Genomic DNA, 17,385 nt, shown 5'->3' on the forward strand with positions numbered 1-17,385 from the left:
GAGAAGAAGACCAGACCTTTACTCTAATTAGTGCACACTGAAGAAGTAAATTCTAAAAACCAGAATATCTAAAAACCATAGCACAAGTGATGGATTACTGCATTCTTTTTGCAAATTTTATTATTTCCAAATGTTTGACAAACATCTCTTCAGTTGAAAACTGATTTGAAACAGTTTCAAAATTAGTTTGGAGTAAAGAAAGCACTGAAGTTGATGGGATTATAGAAAGTTTCAATATAGATAAGCTATCATAAAACTTTGAAAATTAAACTTTAAGGAAAATGAACAAAGTTAGGTCCCACCGAGATTTGAACTCGGATCACTGGATTCAAAGTCCAGAGTGCTCACCATTACACCATAGAACGCTTTATTATAGAATCTTCCTCTACTCAATATAGCTGATCTTTGAAATACTGAATGTTCTCCTGTTTTAGGTACATTTGGCATTTTTGTGTTTGCGGATGCTTTTATGTATGGCCGGTTTGCTCAGTTGGTTAGAGCGTGGAGCTAATAACGCCAAGGTCACGGGTTCGATCCACATATAGGCCATTTGCTTTTTCTTGTTGTCCTACAAGAAATGCCAAGAAAGGATTTTATCCAGCAACAAAGTGCATGAAGACTGGGATCAACACATGGCATTGGCTAGAGTTAGCAGCCCTTGAAACTTGCTAGAGAACATCATAGACACATACAAAACAGAGAATTTTTATATCCATGTTAGGAATAAACAAAAATGTCATCCTTTGGCTGATGCAGCATTTCTCTATATGGCATACAGAGAAAACTTTTTCTCAAATATTGCAATATGGCAAATCTAAGAAATGCAAAGGCAACTTAATCAATCAGGACATTTTTTGGTGATTGAATCTACTGGGGACTAGGTTTTAAGAAGAGAAGAAGACCAGACCTTTACTCTAATTAGTGCACATTGAAGAAGTAACTTTTAAAAACCAGAATATCTAAAAACCATAGCACAAGTGATGGATTACTGCATTCTTTTTGCAAATTTTATTATTTCCAAATGTTTGACAAACATCTCTCCAGTTGAAAACTGATTTGAAACAGTTTCAAAATTAGTTTGGAGTAAAGAAAGCAATGAAGTTGATGGGATTATAAAAAGTTTCAATATAGATAAGCTATCATAAAACTTTGAAAATTAAACTTTAAGGAAAATGAACAAAGTCAGGTCCCTTTGAGATCTGAACTTGGATCACTGGATTCAAAGTCCAGAGTGCTCACCATTACACCATAGAACCCTTTATTATATAATCTTCCTCTACTCAATATAGCTGATCTTTGAAATACTGAATGTTCTCCTGTTTTAGGTACATTTGGCATATTTGTGTTTGCTGATGCTTTTATGTATGGCTGGTTCACTCAGTTGGTTAGAGCGTGGAGCTAATAATGCCAAGGTCACTGGTTTGATCCCCATATAAGCCATGTGCTTTTTCTTGTTATCCTACAAGAAATGCCAAGAAAGGATTTTATCCAGCAACAAAGTGCATGAAGAGTGGGATCAACACATGGCATTGGCTAGAGTTAGCAGCCCTTGAAACTTGCTAGAGAGCATCATAGACACATACAAAACAGAGAATTTTTAAATCCATGTTAGGAATAAACAAAAATGTCATCCTTTGGCTGATGCTGCATTTCTCTATATGGCATACAGAGAAAACTTTTTCTCAAATATAGCAATATGGCAAATCTAAGAAATGCAAAGGCAACTTAATCAATCAGGACTTTTTTTGGTGATTGAATCTACTGGGGACTAGGTTTTAAGAAGAGAAGAAGACCAGACCTTTACTCTAATTAGTGCACACTGAAGAAGTAAATTCTAAAAACCAGAATATCTAAAAACCATAGCACAAGTGATGGATTACTGCACTCTTATTGCAAATTTTCTTATTTCCAAATGTTTGACAATCATTTCTCCAGTTGAAAACTGATTTGAAACAGTTTCAAAATTAGTTTGGAGTAAAGAAACCACTGAAGTTGATGGGATTTATAGAAAGTTTCAATATAGATAAGCTAAACTAAAACTTTGAAAATTAAACTTTAAGGAAAATGAACAAAGTTAAGTCCCACCAAGCTTTGAACTCGGATCACTGGATTCAAAGTCCAGAGTGCTCAACATTACACCATAGAACCCTTTATTATAGAGTCTTCCTCTACTCAATATAGCTGATCTTTGAAATACTGAATGTTCTCCTGTTTTAGGTACATTTGGCATTTTTCTGTTTGCTGATGCTTTTATGTATGGCCGGTTTGCTCAGTTGGTTAGAGCGTGGAGCTAATAACGCCAAGGTCACGGGTTCGATCCCCATATAGGCCATATGCTTTTTCTTGTTGTCCTACAAGAAATGTCAAGAAGGGATTTTATCAAGCGACAAAGTGCATGAAGACTGGGATCAACACATGGCATTGGCTAGAGTTAGCAGCCCTTGAAACTTGCTAGAGAACATCATAGACACATACAAAACAGAGAATTTTTAAATCCATGTTAGGAATAAACAAAAATGTCATCCTTTGGCTGATGCAGCATTTCTCTCTATGGCATACAGAGAAAACTTTTTCTCAAATATTGCAATATGGCAAATCTAAGAAATGCAAAGACAACTTAATCAATCAGGACTTTTTTTGGTGATTGAATCTACTGGGGACTAGGTTTTAAGAAGAGAAGAAGACCAGACCTTTACTCTAATTAGTGCACACTGAAGAAGTAACTTCTAAAAACCAGAATATCTAAAAACCATAGCACAAGTGATGGATTACTGCATTCTTATTGCAACTTTTCTTATTTCCAAATGTTTGACAAACATCTCTCCAGTTGAAAACTGATTTGAAACAGTTTCAAAATTAGTTTGGAATAAAGAAACCACTGAAGTTGATGGGATTTATAGAAAGTTTCAATATAGATAAGCTATCATAAAACTTTGAAAATTAAACTTTAAGGAAAATGAACAAAGTTAGGTCCCACCGAGATTTGAACTTGGATCACAGGATTCAAAGTCCAGAGTGCTCACCGTTACACCATAGAACCCTTTATTATAGAATCTTCCTCTACTCAATATAGCTGATCTTTGAAATACTGAATGTTCTCCTGTTTTAGGTACATTTGGCATTTTGCTGTTTGCTGATGCTTTTATGTATGGCCGGTTTGCTCAGTTGGTTAGAGCGTGGAGCTAATAATGCCAAGGTCACGGGTTTGATCCACATATAGGCCATGTGCTTTTACTTGTTGTCCTACAAGAAATGCCAAGAAGGGATTTTATCAAGCGACAAAGTGCATGAAGACTGGGATCAACACATGGCATTGGCTAGAGTTAGCAGCCCTTGAAACTTGCTAGAGAACATCATAGTCACATACAAAACAGAGAATTTTTAAATCCATGTTAGGAATAAACAAAAATGTCATCCTTTGGCTGATGCAGCATTTCTCTCTATGGCATACAGAGAAAACTTTTTCTCAAATATAGCAATAAGGCAAATCTAAGAAATGCAAAGGCAACTTAATCAATCAGGACTTTTTTTGGTGATTGAATCTACTGGGGACTAGGTTTTAAGAAGAGAAGAAGACCAGACCTTTACTCTAATTAGTGCACACTGATGAAGTAAATTCTAAAAACCAGAATATCTAAAAACCATAGCACAAGTGATGGATTACTGCATTCTTTTTGCAAATTTTATTATTTCCAAATGTTTGACAAACATCTCTTCAGTTGAAAACTGATTTGAAACAGTTTAAAAATTAGTTTGGAGTAAAGAAAGCTCTGAAGTTGATGGGATTATAGAAAGTTTCAATATAGATAAGCTATCATAAAACTTTGAAAATTAAACTTTAAGGAAAATGAACAAAGTTAGGTCCCACCGAGATTTGAACTCGGATCACTGGATTCAAAGTCCAGAGTGCTCACCATTACACCATAGAACCCTTTATTATAGAATCTTCCTCTACTCAATATAGCTGATCTTTGAAATACTGAATGTTCTCCTGTTTTAGGTACATTTGGCATTTTTGTGTTTGCTGATGCTTTTATGTATGGCTGGTTCACTCAGTTGGTTAGCACGTGGAGATAATAATGCCAAGGTCACGGGTTTGATCCACATATAGGCCATGTGCTTTTACTTGTTGTCCTACAAGAAATGCCAAGAAAGGATTTTATCCAGCAACAAAGTGCATGAAGACTGGGATCAACACATGGCATTGGCTAGAGTTAGCAGCCCTTGAAACTTGCTAGAGAACATCATAGACACATACAAAACAGAGAATTTTTATATCCATGTTAGGAATAAACAAAAATGTCATCCTTTGGCTGATGCAGCATTTCTCTATATGGCATACAGAGAAAACTTTTTCTCAAATATTGCAATATGGCAAATCTAAGAAATGCAAAGGCAACTTAATCAATCAGGACATTTTTTGGTGATTGAATCTACTGGGGACTAGGTTTTAAGAAGAGAAGAAGACCAGACCTTTACTCTAATTAGTGCACATTGAAGAAGTAACTTTTAAAAACCAGAATATCTAAAAACCATAGCACAAGTGATGGATTACTGCATTCTTTTTGCAAATTTTATTATTTCCAAATGTTTGACAAACATCTCTCCAGTTGAAAACTGATTTGAAACAGTTTCAAAATTAGTTTGGAGTAAAGAAAGCAATGAAGTTGATGGGATTATAAAAAGTTTCAATATAGATAAGCTATCATAAAACTTTGAAAATTAAACTTTAAGGAAAATGAACAAAGTCAGGTCCCTTTGAGATCTGAACTTGGATCACTGGATTCAAAGTCCAGAGTGCTCACCATTACACCATAGAACCCTTTATTATATAATCTTCCTCTACTCAATATAGCTGATCTTTGAAATACTGAATGTTCTCCTGTTTTAGGTACATTTGGCATATTTGTGTTTGCTGATGCTTTTATGTATGGCTGGTTCACTCAGTTGGTTAGAGCGTGGAGCTAATAATGCCAAGGTCACTGGTTTGATCCCCATATAAGCCATGTGCTTTTTCTTGTTATCCTACAAGAAATGCCAAGAAAGGATTTTATCCAGCAACAAAGTGCATGAAGAGTGGGATCAACACATGGCATTGGCTAGAGTTAGCAGCCCTTGAAACTTGCTAGAGAGCATCATAGACACATACAAAACAGAGAATTTTTAAATCCATGTTAGGAATAAACAAAAATGTCATCCTTTGGCTGATGCTGCATTTCTCTATATGGCATACAGAGAAAACTTTTTCTCAAATATAGCAATATGGCAAATCTAAGAAATGCAAAGGCAACTTAATCAATCAGGACTTTTTTTGGTGATTGAATCTACTGGGGACTAGGTTTTAAGAAGAGAAGAAGACCAGACCTTTACTCTAATTAGTGCACACTGAAGAAGTAAATTCTAAAAACCAGAATATCTAAAAACCATAGCACAAGTGATGGATTACTGCACTCTTATTGCAAATTTTCTTATTTCCAAATGTTTGACAATCATTTCTCCAGTTGAAAACTGATTTGAAACAGTTTCAAAATTAGTTTGGAGTAAAGAAACCACTGAAGTTGATGGGATTTATAGAAAGTTTCAATATAGATAAGCTAAACTAAAACTTTGAAAATTAAACTTTAAGGAAAATGAACAAAGTTAAGTCCCACCAAGCTTTGAACTCGGATCACTGGATTCAAAGTCCAGAGTGCTCAACATTACACCATAGAACCCTTTATTATAGAGTCTTCCTCTACTCAATATAGCTGATCTTTGAAATACTGAATGTTCTCCTGTTTTAGGTACATTTGGCATTTTTGTGTTTGCTGATGCTTTTATGTATGGCCGGTTTGCTCAGTTGGTTAGAGCGTGGAGCTAATAACGCCAAGGTCACGGGTTCGATCCCCATATAGGCCATATCCTTTTTCTTGTTGTCCTACAAGAAATGTCAAGAAGGGATTTTATCAAGCGACAAAGTGCATGAAGACTGGGATCAACACATGGCATTGGCTAGAGTTAGCAGCCCTTGAAACTTGCTAGAGAACATCATAGACACATACAAAACAGAGAATTTTTAAATCCATGTTAGGAATAAACAAAAATGTCATCCTTTGGCTGATGCAGCATTTCTCTCTATGGCATACAGAGAAAACTTTTTCTCAAATATTGCAATATGGCAAATCTAAGAAATGCAAAGACAACTTAATCAATCAGGACTTTTTTTGGTGATTGAATCTACTGGGGACTAGGTTTTAAGAAGAGAAGAAGACCAGACCTTTACTCTAATTAGTGCACACTGAAGAAGTAACTTCTAAAAACCAGAATATCTAAAAACCATAGCACAAGTGATGGATTACTGCATTCTTATTGCAACTTTTCTTATTTCCAAATGTTTGACAAACATCTCTCCAGTTGAAAACTGATTTGAAACAGTTTCAAAATTAGTTTGGAATAAAGAAACCACTGAAGTTGATGGGATTTATAGAAAGTTTCAATATAGATAAGCTATCATAAAACTTTGAAAATTAAACTTTAAGGAAAATGAACAAAGTTAGGTCCCACCGAGATTTGAACTTGGATCACAGGATTCAAAGTCCAGAGTGCTCACCGTTACACCATAGAACCCTTTATTATAGAATCTTCCTCTACTCAATATAGCTGATCTTTGAAATACTGAATGTTCTCCTGTTTTAGGTACATTTGGCATTTTGCTGTTTGCTGATGCTTTTATGTATGGCCGGTTTGCTCAGTTGGTTAGAGCGTGGAGCTAATAATGCCAAGGTCACGGGTTTGATCCACATATAGGCCATGTGCTTTTACTTGTTGTCCTACAAGAAATGCCAAGAAGGGATTTTATCAAGCGACAAAGTGCATGAAGACTGGGATCAACACATGGCATTGGCTAGAGTTAGCAGCCCTTGAAACTTGCTAGAGAACATCATAGTCACATACAAAACAGAGAATTTTTAAATCCATGTTAGGAATAAACAAAAATGTCATCCTTTGGCTGATGCAGCATTTCTCTCTATGGCATACAGAGAAAACTTTTTCTCAAATATAGCAATAAGGCAAATCTAAGAAATGCAAAGGCAACTTAATCAATCAGGACTTTTTTTGGTGATTGAATCTACTGGGGACTAGGTTTTAAGAAGAGAAGAAGACCAGACCTTTACTCTAATTAGTGCACACTGATGAAGTAAATTCTAAAAACCAGAATATCTAAAAACCATAGCACAAGTGATGGATTACTGCATTCTTATTGCAACTTTTCTTATTTCCAAATGTTTGACAAACATCTCTCCAGTTGAAAACTGATTTGAAACAGTTTCAAAATTAGTTTGGAATAAAGAAACCACTGAAGTTGATGGGATTTATAGAAAGTTTCAATATAGATAAGCTATCATAAAACTTTGAAAATTAAACTTTAAGGAAAATGAACAAAGTTAGGTCCCACCGAGATTTGAACTTGGATCACTGGATTCAAAGTCCAGAGTGCTCACCATTACACCATAGAACCCTTTATTATTGAATCTTCAACTACTCAATATAGCTGATCTTTGAAATACTGAATGTTCTCCTGTTTTAGGTACATTTGGCATTTTTGTGTTTGCTGATGCTTTTATGTATGGCCGGTTTGCTCAGTTGGTTAGAGCGTGGAGCTAATAACGCCAAGGTCACGGGTTTGATCCACATATAGGCCATGTGCTTTTTCTTGTTGTCCTACAAGAAATGCCAAGAAGGGATTTTATCCAGCGACAAACTGCATGAAGACTGGGATCAACACATGGCATTGGCTAGAGTTAGCAGCCCTTGAAACTTGCTAGAGAACATCATAGACACATACAAAACAGAGAATTTTTAAATCCATGTTAGGAATAAACAAAAATGTCATCCTTTGGCTGATGCAGCATTTCTCTATATGGCATACAGAGAAAACTTTTTCTCAAATATTGCAATATGGCAAATCTAAGAAATGCAAAGGCAACTTAATCAATCAGGACTTTTTTTGGTGATTGAATCTACTGGGGACTAGGTTTTAAGAAGAGAAGAAGACCAGACCTTTACTCTAATTAGTGCACACTGAAGAAGTAACTTCTAAAAACCAGAATATCTAAAAACCATAGCACAAGTGATGGATTACTGCATTCTTTTTGCAAATTTTATTATTTCCAAATGTTTGACAAACATCTCTTCAGTTGAAAACTGATTTGAAACAGTTTCAAAATTAGTTTGGAGTAAAGAAAGCACTGAAGTTGATGGGATTATAGAAAGTTTCAATATAGATAAGCTATCATAAAACTTTGAAAATTAAACTTTAAGGAAAATGAAAAAAGTTGGGTCCCACGGAGATTTGAACTTGGATCAGTGGATTCAAAGTTCAGAGTGCTCACCTTTACACCATAGAACCCTTTATTATAGATTCTTCCTCTACTCAATATAGCTGATCTTTGAAATACTGAATGTTCTCCTGTTTTAGGTACATTTGGCATTTTTGTGTTTGCGGATGCTTTTATGTATGGCCGGTTTGCTCAGATGGTTAGAGCATGGAGCTAATAACACCAAGGTCACGGGTTCGATCAACATATAGGCCATTTGCTTTTTCTTGTTGTCCTACAAGAAATGCCAAGAAGGGATTTTATCCAGCGACAAAGTGCATGAAGACTGGGATCAACACAAGGCATTGGCTAGAGTTTGCAGCCCTTGAAACTTGCTAGAGAACATCATTGACACATACAAAACAGAGAATTTTTAAATCCATGTTAGGAATAAACAAAAATGTCATCCTTTGGCTGATGCAGCATTTCTCTCTATGGCATACAGAGAAAACTTTTTCTCAAATATTGCAATATGGCAAATCTAAGAAATGCAAAGACAACTTAATCAATCAGGACTTTTTTTGGTGATTGAATCTACTGGGGACTAGGTTTTAAGAAGAGAAGAAGACCAGACCTTTACTCTAATTAGTGCACACTGAAGAAGTAACTTCTAAAAACCAGAATATCTAAAAACCATAGCACAAGTGATGGATTACTGCATTCTTATTGCAACTTTTATTATTTCCAAATGTTTGACAAACATCTCTCCAGTTGAAAACTGATTTGAAACAGTTTCAAAATTAGTTTGGAGTAAAGAAACCACTGAAGTTGATGGGATTATAGAAAGTTGCAATATAGATAAGCTATCATAAAACTTTGAAAATTAAACTTTAAGGAAAATGAACAAAGTTGGGTCCCACGGAGATTTGAACTTGGATCAGTGGATTCAAAGTTCAGAGTGCTCACCTTTACACCATAGAACCCTTTATTATAGAATCTTCCTCTACTCAATATAGCTGATCTTTGAAATACTGAATGTTCTCCTGTTTTAGGTACATTTGGCATTTTTGTGTTTGCTGATGCTTTTATGTATGGCTGGTTTGCTCAGTTGGTTAGAGCGTGGAGCTAATAACGCCAAGGTCACGGGTTCGATCCACATATAGGCCATTTGCATTTTCTTGTTGTCCTACAAGAAATGCCAAGAAAGGATTTTATCCAGCAACAAAGTGCATGAAGACTGGGATCAACACATGGCATTGGCTAGAGTTAGCAGCCCTTGAAACTTGCTAGAGAACATCATAGACACATACAAAACAGAGAATTTTTATATCCATGTTAGGAATAAACAAAAATGTCATCCTTTGGCTGATGCAGCATTTCTCTCTATGGCATACAGAGAAAACTTTTTCTCAAATATTGCAATATGGCAAATCTAAGAAATGCAAAGGCAACTTAATCAATCAGGACATTTTTTGGTGATTGAATCTACTGGGGACTAGGTTTTAAGAAGAGAAGAAGACCAGACCTTTACTCTAATTAGTGCACATTGAAGAAGTAACTTCTAAAAACCAGAATATCTAAAAACCATAGCACAAGTGATGGATTACTGCATTCTTTTTGCAAATTTTATTATTTCCAAATGTTTGACAAACATCTCTCCAGTTGAAAACTGATTTGAAACAGTTTCAAAATTAGTTTGGAGTAAAGAAAGCAATGAAGTTGATGGGATTATAAAAAGTTTCAATATAGATAAGCTATCATAAAACTTTGAAAATTAAACTTTAAGGAAAATGAACAAAGTCAGGTCCCTTTGAGATCTGAACTTGGATCACTGGATTCAAAGTCCAGAGTGCTCACCATTACACCATAGAACCCTTTATTATATAATCTTCCTCTACTCAATATAGCTGATCTTTGAAATACTGAATGTTCTCCTGTTTTAGGTACATTTGGCATATTTGTGTTTGCTGATGCTTTTATGTATGGCTGGTTCACTCAGTTGGTTAGAGCGTGGAGCTAATAATGCCAAGGTCACTGGTTTGATCCCCATATAAGCCATGTGCTTTTTCTTGTTATCCTACAAGAAATGCCAAGAAAGGATTTTATCCAGCAACAAAGTGCATGAAGAGTGGGATCAACACATGGCATTGGCTAGAGTTAGCAGCCCTTGAAACTTGCTAGAGAGCATCATAGACACATACAAAACAGAGAATTTTTAAATCCATGTTAGGAATAAACAAAAATGTCATCCTTTGGCTGATGCTGCATTTCTCTATATGGCATACAGAGAAAACTTTTTCTCAAATATAGCAATATGGCAAATCTAAGAAATGCAAAGGCAACTTAATCAATCAGGACTTTTTTTGGTGATTGAATCTACTGGGGACTAGGTTTTAAGAAGAGAAGAAGACCAGACCTTTACTCTAATTAGTGCACACTGAAGAAGTAAATTCTAAAAACCAGAATATCTAAAAACCATAGCACAAGTGATGGATTACTGCACTCTTATTGCAAATTTTCTTATTTCCAAATGTTTGACAATCATTTCTCCAGTTGAAAACTGATTTGAAACAGTTTCAAAATTAGTTTGGAGTAAAGAAACCACTGAAGTTGATGGGATTTATAGAAAGTTTCAATATAGATAAGCTAAACTAAAACTTTGAAAATTAAACTTTAAGGAAAATGAACAAAGTTAAGTCCCACCAAGCTTTGAACTCGGATCACTGGATTCAAAGTCCAGAGTGCTCACCATTACACCATAGAACCCTTTATTATAGAGTCTTCCTCTACTCAATATAGCTGATCTTTGAAATACTGAATGTTCTCCTGTTTTAGGTACATTTGGCATTTTTCTGTTTGCTGATGCTTTTATGTATGGCCGGTTTGCTCAGTTGGTTAGAGCGTGGAGCTAATAACGCCAAGGTCACGGGTTCGATCCCCATATAGGCCATATGCTTTTTCTTGTTGTCCTACAAGAAATGTCAAGAAGGGATTTTATCAAGCGACAAAGTGCATGAAGACTGGGATCAACACATGGCATTGGCTAGAGTTAGCAGCCCTTGAAACTTGCTAGAGAACATCATAGACACATACAAAACAGAGAATTTTTAAATCCATGTTAGGAATAAACAAAAATGTCATCCTTTGGCTGATGCAGCATTTCTCTCTATGGCATACAGAGAAAACTTTTTCTCAAATATTGCAATATGGCAAATCTAAGAAATGCAAAGACAACTTAATCAATCAGGACTTTTTTTGGTGATTGAATCTACTGGGGACTAGGTTTTAAGAAGAGAAGAAGACCAGACCTTTACTCTAATTAGTGCACACTGAAGAAGTAACTTCTAAAAACCAGAATATCTAAAAACCATAGCACAAGTGATGGATTACTGCATTCTTATTGCAACTTTTCTTATTTCCAAATGTTTGACAAACATCTCTCCAGTTGAAAACTGATTTGAAACAGTTTCAAAATTAGTTTGGAATAAAGAAACCACTGAAGTTGATGGGATTTATAGAAAGTTTCAATATAGATAAGCTATCATAAAACTTTGAAAATTAAACTTTATGGAAAATGAACAAAGTTAGGTCCCACCGAGATTTGAACTTGGATCACAGGATTCAAAGTCCAGAGTGCTCACCGTTACACCATAGAACCCTTTATTATAGAATCTTCCTCTACTCAATATAGCTGATCTTTGAAATACTGAATGTTCTCCTGTTTTAGGTACATTTGGCATTTTGCTGTTTGCTGATGCTTTTATGTATGGCCGGTTTGCTCAGTTGGTTAGAGCGTGGAGCTAATAATGCCAAGGTCACGGGTTTGATCCACATATAGGCCATGTGCTTTTACTTGTTGTCCTACAAGAAATGCCAAGAAGGGATTTTATCAAGCGACAAAGTGCATGAAGACTGGGATCAACACATGGCATTGGCTAGAGTTAGCAGCCCTTGAAACTTGCTAGAGAACATCATAGTCACATACAAAACAGAGAATTTTTAAATCCATGTTAGGAATAAACAAAAATGTCATCCTTTGGCTGATGCAGCATTTCTCTCTATGGCATACAGAGAAAACTTTTTCTCAAATATAGCAATAAGGCAAATCTAAGAAATGCAAAGGCAACTTAATCAATCAGGACTTTTTTTGGTGATTGAATCTACTGGGGACTAGGTTTTAAGAAGAGAAGAAGACCAGACCTTTACTCTAATTAGTGCACACTGATGAAGTAAATTCTAAAAACCAGAATATCTAAAAACCATAGCACAAGTGATGGATTACTGCATTCTTATTGCAACTTTTCTTATTTCCAAATGTTTGACAAACATCTCTCCAGTTGAAAACTGATTTGAAACAGTTTCAAAATTAGTTTGGAATAAAGAAACCACTGAAGTTGATGGGATTTATAGAAAGTTTCAATATAGATAAGCTATCATAAAACTTTGAAAATTAAACTTTAAGGAAAATGAACAAAGTTAGGTCCCACCGAGATTTGAACTTGGATCACTGGATTCAAAGTCCAGAGTGCTCACCATTACACCATAGAACCCTTTATTATTGAATCTTCAACTACTCAATATAGCTGATCTTTGAAATACTGAATGTTCTCCTGTTTTAGGTACATTTGGCATTTTTGTGTTTGCTGATGCTTTTATGTATGGCCGGTTTGCTCAGTTGGTTAGAGCGTGGAGCTAATAACGCCAAGGTCACGGGTTTGATCCACATATAGGCCATGTGCTTTTTCTTGTTGTCCTACAAGAAATGCCAAGAAGGGATTTTATCCAGCGACAAACTGCATGAAGACTGGGATCAACACATGGCATTGGCTAGAGTTAGCAGCCCTTGAAACTTGCTAGAGAACATCATAGACACATACAAAACAGAGAATTTTTAAATCCATGTTAGGAATAAACAAAAATGTCATCCTTTGGCTGATGCAGCATTTCTCTATATGGCATACAGAGAAAACTTTTTCTCAAATATTGCAATATGGCAAATCTAAGAAATGCAAAGGCAACTTAATCAATCAGGACTTTTTTTGGTGATTGAATCTACTGGGGACTAGGTTTTAAGAAGAGAAGAAGACCAGACCTTTACTCTAATTAGTGCACACTGAAGAAGTAACTTCTAAAAACCAGAATATCTAAAAACCATAGCACAAGTGATGGATTACTGCATTCTTTTTGCAAATTTTATTATTTCCAAATGTTTGACAAACATCTCTTCAGTTGAAAACTGATTTGAAACAGTTTCAAAATTAGTTTGGAGTAAAGAAAGCACTGAAGTTGATGGGATTATAGAAAGTTTCAATATAGATAAGCTATCATAAAACTTTGAAAATTAAACTTAAAGGAAAATGAACAAAGTTGGGTCCCACGGAGATTTGAACTTGGATCAGTGGATTCAAAGTTCAGAGTGCTCACCTTTACACCATAGAACCCTTTATGATAGATTCTTCCTCTACTCAATATAGCTGATCTTTGAAATACTGAATGTTCTCCTGTTTTAGGTACATTTGGCATTTTTGTGTTTGCGGATGCTTTTATGTATGGCAGGTTTGCTCAGATGGTTAGAGCATGGAGCTAATAACACCAAGGTCACGGGTTCGATCAACATATAGGCCATTTGCTTTTTCTTGTTGTCCTACAAGAAATGCCAAGAAGGGATTTTATCCAGCGACAAAGTGCATGAAGACTGGGATCAACACAAGGCATTGGCTAGAGTTTGCAGCCCTTGAAACTTGCTAGAGAACATCATTGACACATACAAAACAGAGAATTTTTAAATCCATGTTAGGAATAAACAAAAATGTCATCCTTTGGCTGATGCAGCATTTCTCTCTATGGCATACAGAGAAAACTTTTTCTCAAATATTGCAATATGGCAAATCTAAGAAATGCAAAGACAACTTAATCAATCAGGACTTTTTTTGGTGATTGAATCTACTGGGGACTAGGTTTTAAGAAGAGAAGAAGACCAGACCTTTACTCTAATTAGTGCACACTGAAGAAGTAACTTCTAAAAACCAGAATATCTAAAAACCATAGCACAAGTGATGGATTACTGCATTCTTATTGCAACTTTTATTATTTCCAAATGTTTGACAAACATCTCTCCAGTTGAAAACTGATTTGAAACAGTTTCAAAATTAGTTTGGAGTAAAGAAACCACTGAAGTTGATGGGATTATAGAAAGTTGCAATATAGATAAGCTATCATAAAACTTTGAAAATTAAACTTTAAGGAAAATGAACAAAGTTGGGTCCCACGGAGATTTGAACTTGGATCAGTGGATTCAAAGTTCAGAGTGCTCACCTTTACACCATAGAACCCTTTATTATAGAATCTTCCTCTACTCAATATAGCTGATCTTTGAAATACTGAATGTTCTCCTGTTTTAGGTACATTTGGCATTTTTGTGTTTGTTGATGCTTTTATGTATGGCTGGTTTGCTCAGTTGGTTAGAGCGTGGAGCTAATAACGCCAAGGTCACGGGTTCGATCCACATATAGGCCATTTGCTTTTTCTTGTTGTCCTACAAGAAATGCCAAGAAAGGATTTTATCCAGCAACAAAGTGCATGAAGACTGGGATCAACACATGGCATTGGCTAGAGTTAGCAGCCCTTGAAACTTGCTAGAGAACATCATAGACACATACAAAACAGAGAATTTTTATATCCATGTTAGGAATAAACAAAAATGTCATCCTTTGGCTGATGCAGCATTTCTCTCTATGGCATACAGAGAAAACTTTTTCTCAAATATTGCAATATGGCAAATCTAAGAAATGCAAAGGCAACTTAATCAATCAGGACATTTTTTGGTGATTGAATCTACTGGGGACTAGGTTTTAAGAAGAGAAGAAGACCAGACCTTTACTCTAATTAGTGCACATTGAAGAAGTAACTTCTAAAAACCAGAATATCTAAAAACCATAGCACAAGTGATGGATTACTGCATTCTTTTTGCAAATTTTATTATTTCCAAATGTTTGACAAACATCTCTCCAGTTGAAAACTGATTTGAAACAGTTTCAAAATTAGTTTGGAGTAAAGAAAGCAATGAAGTTGATGGGATTATAAAAAGTTTCAATATAGATAAGCTATCATAAAACTTTGAAAATTAAACTTTAAGGAAAATGAACAAAGTCAGGTCCCATTGAGATCTGAACTTGGATCACTGGATTCAAAGTCCAGAGTGCTCACCATTACACCATAGAACCCTTTATTATATAATCTTCCTCTACTCAATATAGCTGATCTTTGAAATACTGAATGTTCTCCTGTTTTAGGTACATTTGGCATATTTGTGTTTGCTGATGCTTTTATGTATGGCTGGTTCACTCAGTTGGTTAGAGCGTGGAGCTAATAATGCCAAGGTCACTGGTTTGATCCCCATATAAGCCATGTGCTTTTTCTTGTTGTCCTACAAGAAATGCCAAGAAAGGATTTTATCCAGCAACAAAGTGCATGAAGAGTGGGATCAACACATGGCATTGTCTAGAGTTAGCAGCCCTTGAAACTTGCTAGAGAGCATCATAGACACATACAAAACAGAGAATTTTTAAATCCATGTTAGGAATAAAAAAAAATTTCATCCTTTGGCTGATGCTGCATTTCTCTATATGGCATACAGAGAAAACTTTTTCTCAAATATAGCAATATGGCAAATCTAAGAAATGCAAAGGCAACTTAATCAATCAGGACTTTTTTTGGTGATTGAATCTACTGGGGACTAGGTTTTAAGAAGAGAAGAAGACCAGACCTTTACTCTAATTAGTGCACACTGAAGAAGTAAATTCTAAAAACCAGAATATCTAAAAACCATAGCACAAGTGATGGATTACTGCACTCTTATTGCAAATTTTCTTAATTCCAAATGTTTGACAATCATTTCTCCAGTTGAAAACTGATTTGAAACAGTTTCAAAATTAGTTTGGAGTAAAGAAACCACTGAAGTTGATGGGATTTATAGAAAGTTTCAATATAGATAAGCTATCCTAAAACTTTGAAAATTAAACTTTAAGGAAAATGAACAAAGTTAAGTCCCACCAAGCTTTGAACTCGGATCACTGGATTCAAAGTCCAGAGTGCTCACCATTACACCATAGAACCCTTTATTATAGAGTCTTCCTCTACTCAATATAGCTGATCTTTGAAATACTGAATGTTCTCCTGTTTTAGGTACATTTGGCATTTTTCTGTTTGCTGATGCTTTTATGTATGGCTGGTTTGCTCAGTTGGTTAGAGCGTGGAGCTAATAACGCCAAGGTCACGGGTTCGATCCCCATATAGGCCATGTGCTTTTTCTTGTTGTCCTACAAGAAATGTCAAGAAGGGATTTTATCAAGCGACAAAGTGCATGAAGACTGGGATCAACACATGGCATTGGCTAGAGTTAGCAGCCCTTGAAACTTGCTAGAGAACATCATAGACACATACAAAACAGAGAATTTTTAAATCCATGTTAGGAATAAACAAAAATGTCATCCTTTGGCTGATGCAGCATTTCTCTCTATGGCATACAGAGAAAACTTTTTCTCAAATATTGCAATATGGCAAATCTAAGAAATGCAAAGACAACTTAATCAATCAGGACTTTTTTTGGTGATTGAATCTACTGGGGACTAGGTTTTAAGAAGAGAAGAAGACCAGACCTTTACTCTAATTAGTGCACACTGAAGAAGTAACTTCTAAAAACCAGAATATCTAAAAACCATAGCACAAGTGATGGATTACTGCATTCTTATTGCAACTTTTCTTATTTCCAAATGTTTGACAAACATCTCTCCAGTTGAAAACTGATTTGAAACAGTTTCAAAATTAGTTTGGAATAAAGAAACCACTGAAGTTGATGGGATTTATAGAAAGTTTCAATATAGATAAGCTATCATAAAACTTTGAAAATTAAACTTTAAGGAAAATGAACAAAGTTAGGTCCCACCGAGATTTTAACTTGGATCACTGGATTCAAAGTCCAGAGTGCTCACCATTACACCATAGAACCCTTTACTATTGAATCTTCAACTACTCAATATAGCTGATCTTTGAAATACTGCATGTTCTCCTGTTTTAGGTACATTTGGCA

General features: G+C 35.4%; 5 non-coding genes across 5 annotated transcripts; all 5 read right to left on the minus strand.

Moving 5' to 3' along the window:
• Positions 1-293: 293 nt before the first annotated feature.
• On the minus strand, positions 294-365 carry TRNAQ-UUG (transfer RNA glutamine (anticodon UUG)). The gene has a single exon. It is a non-coding gene; the product is annotated as a tRNA-Gln (tRNA).
• A 3,494-nt stretch (positions 366-3,859) lies between these two features.
• On the minus strand, positions 3,860-3,931 carry TRNAQ-UUG (transfer RNA glutamine (anticodon UUG)). The gene has a single exon. It is a non-coding gene; the product is annotated as a tRNA-Gln (tRNA).
• A 3,495-nt stretch (positions 3,932-7,426) lies between these two features.
• TRNAQ-UUG (transfer RNA glutamine (anticodon UUG)) lies at positions 7,427-7,498 on the minus strand. Its single transcript has one exon. It is a non-coding gene; the product is annotated as a tRNA-Gln (tRNA).
• Positions 7,499-12,775: 5,277 nt separating this feature from the next.
• On the minus strand, positions 12,776-12,847 carry TRNAQ-UUG (transfer RNA glutamine (anticodon UUG)). The gene has a single exon. It is a non-coding gene; the product is annotated as a tRNA-Gln (tRNA).
• A 4,385-nt stretch (positions 12,848-17,232) lies between these two features.
• Positions 17,233-17,304, minus strand: TRNAQ-UUG (transfer RNA glutamine (anticodon UUG)). Its single transcript has one exon. It is a non-coding gene; the product is annotated as a tRNA-Gln (tRNA).
• Between the last annotated feature and the right edge of the window lie 81 nt (positions 17,305-17,385).

Source organism: Taudactylus pleione, unplaced genomic scaffold (genome assembly GCF_031769625.1).
Source record: "Taudactylus pleione unplaced genomic scaffold, aTauple2 ptg000085l, whole genome shotgun sequence".
In the NCBI taxonomy this organism is placed as follows: Eukaryota; Metazoa; Chordata; class Amphibia; order Anura; family Myobatrachidae; genus Taudactylus; species Taudactylus pleione.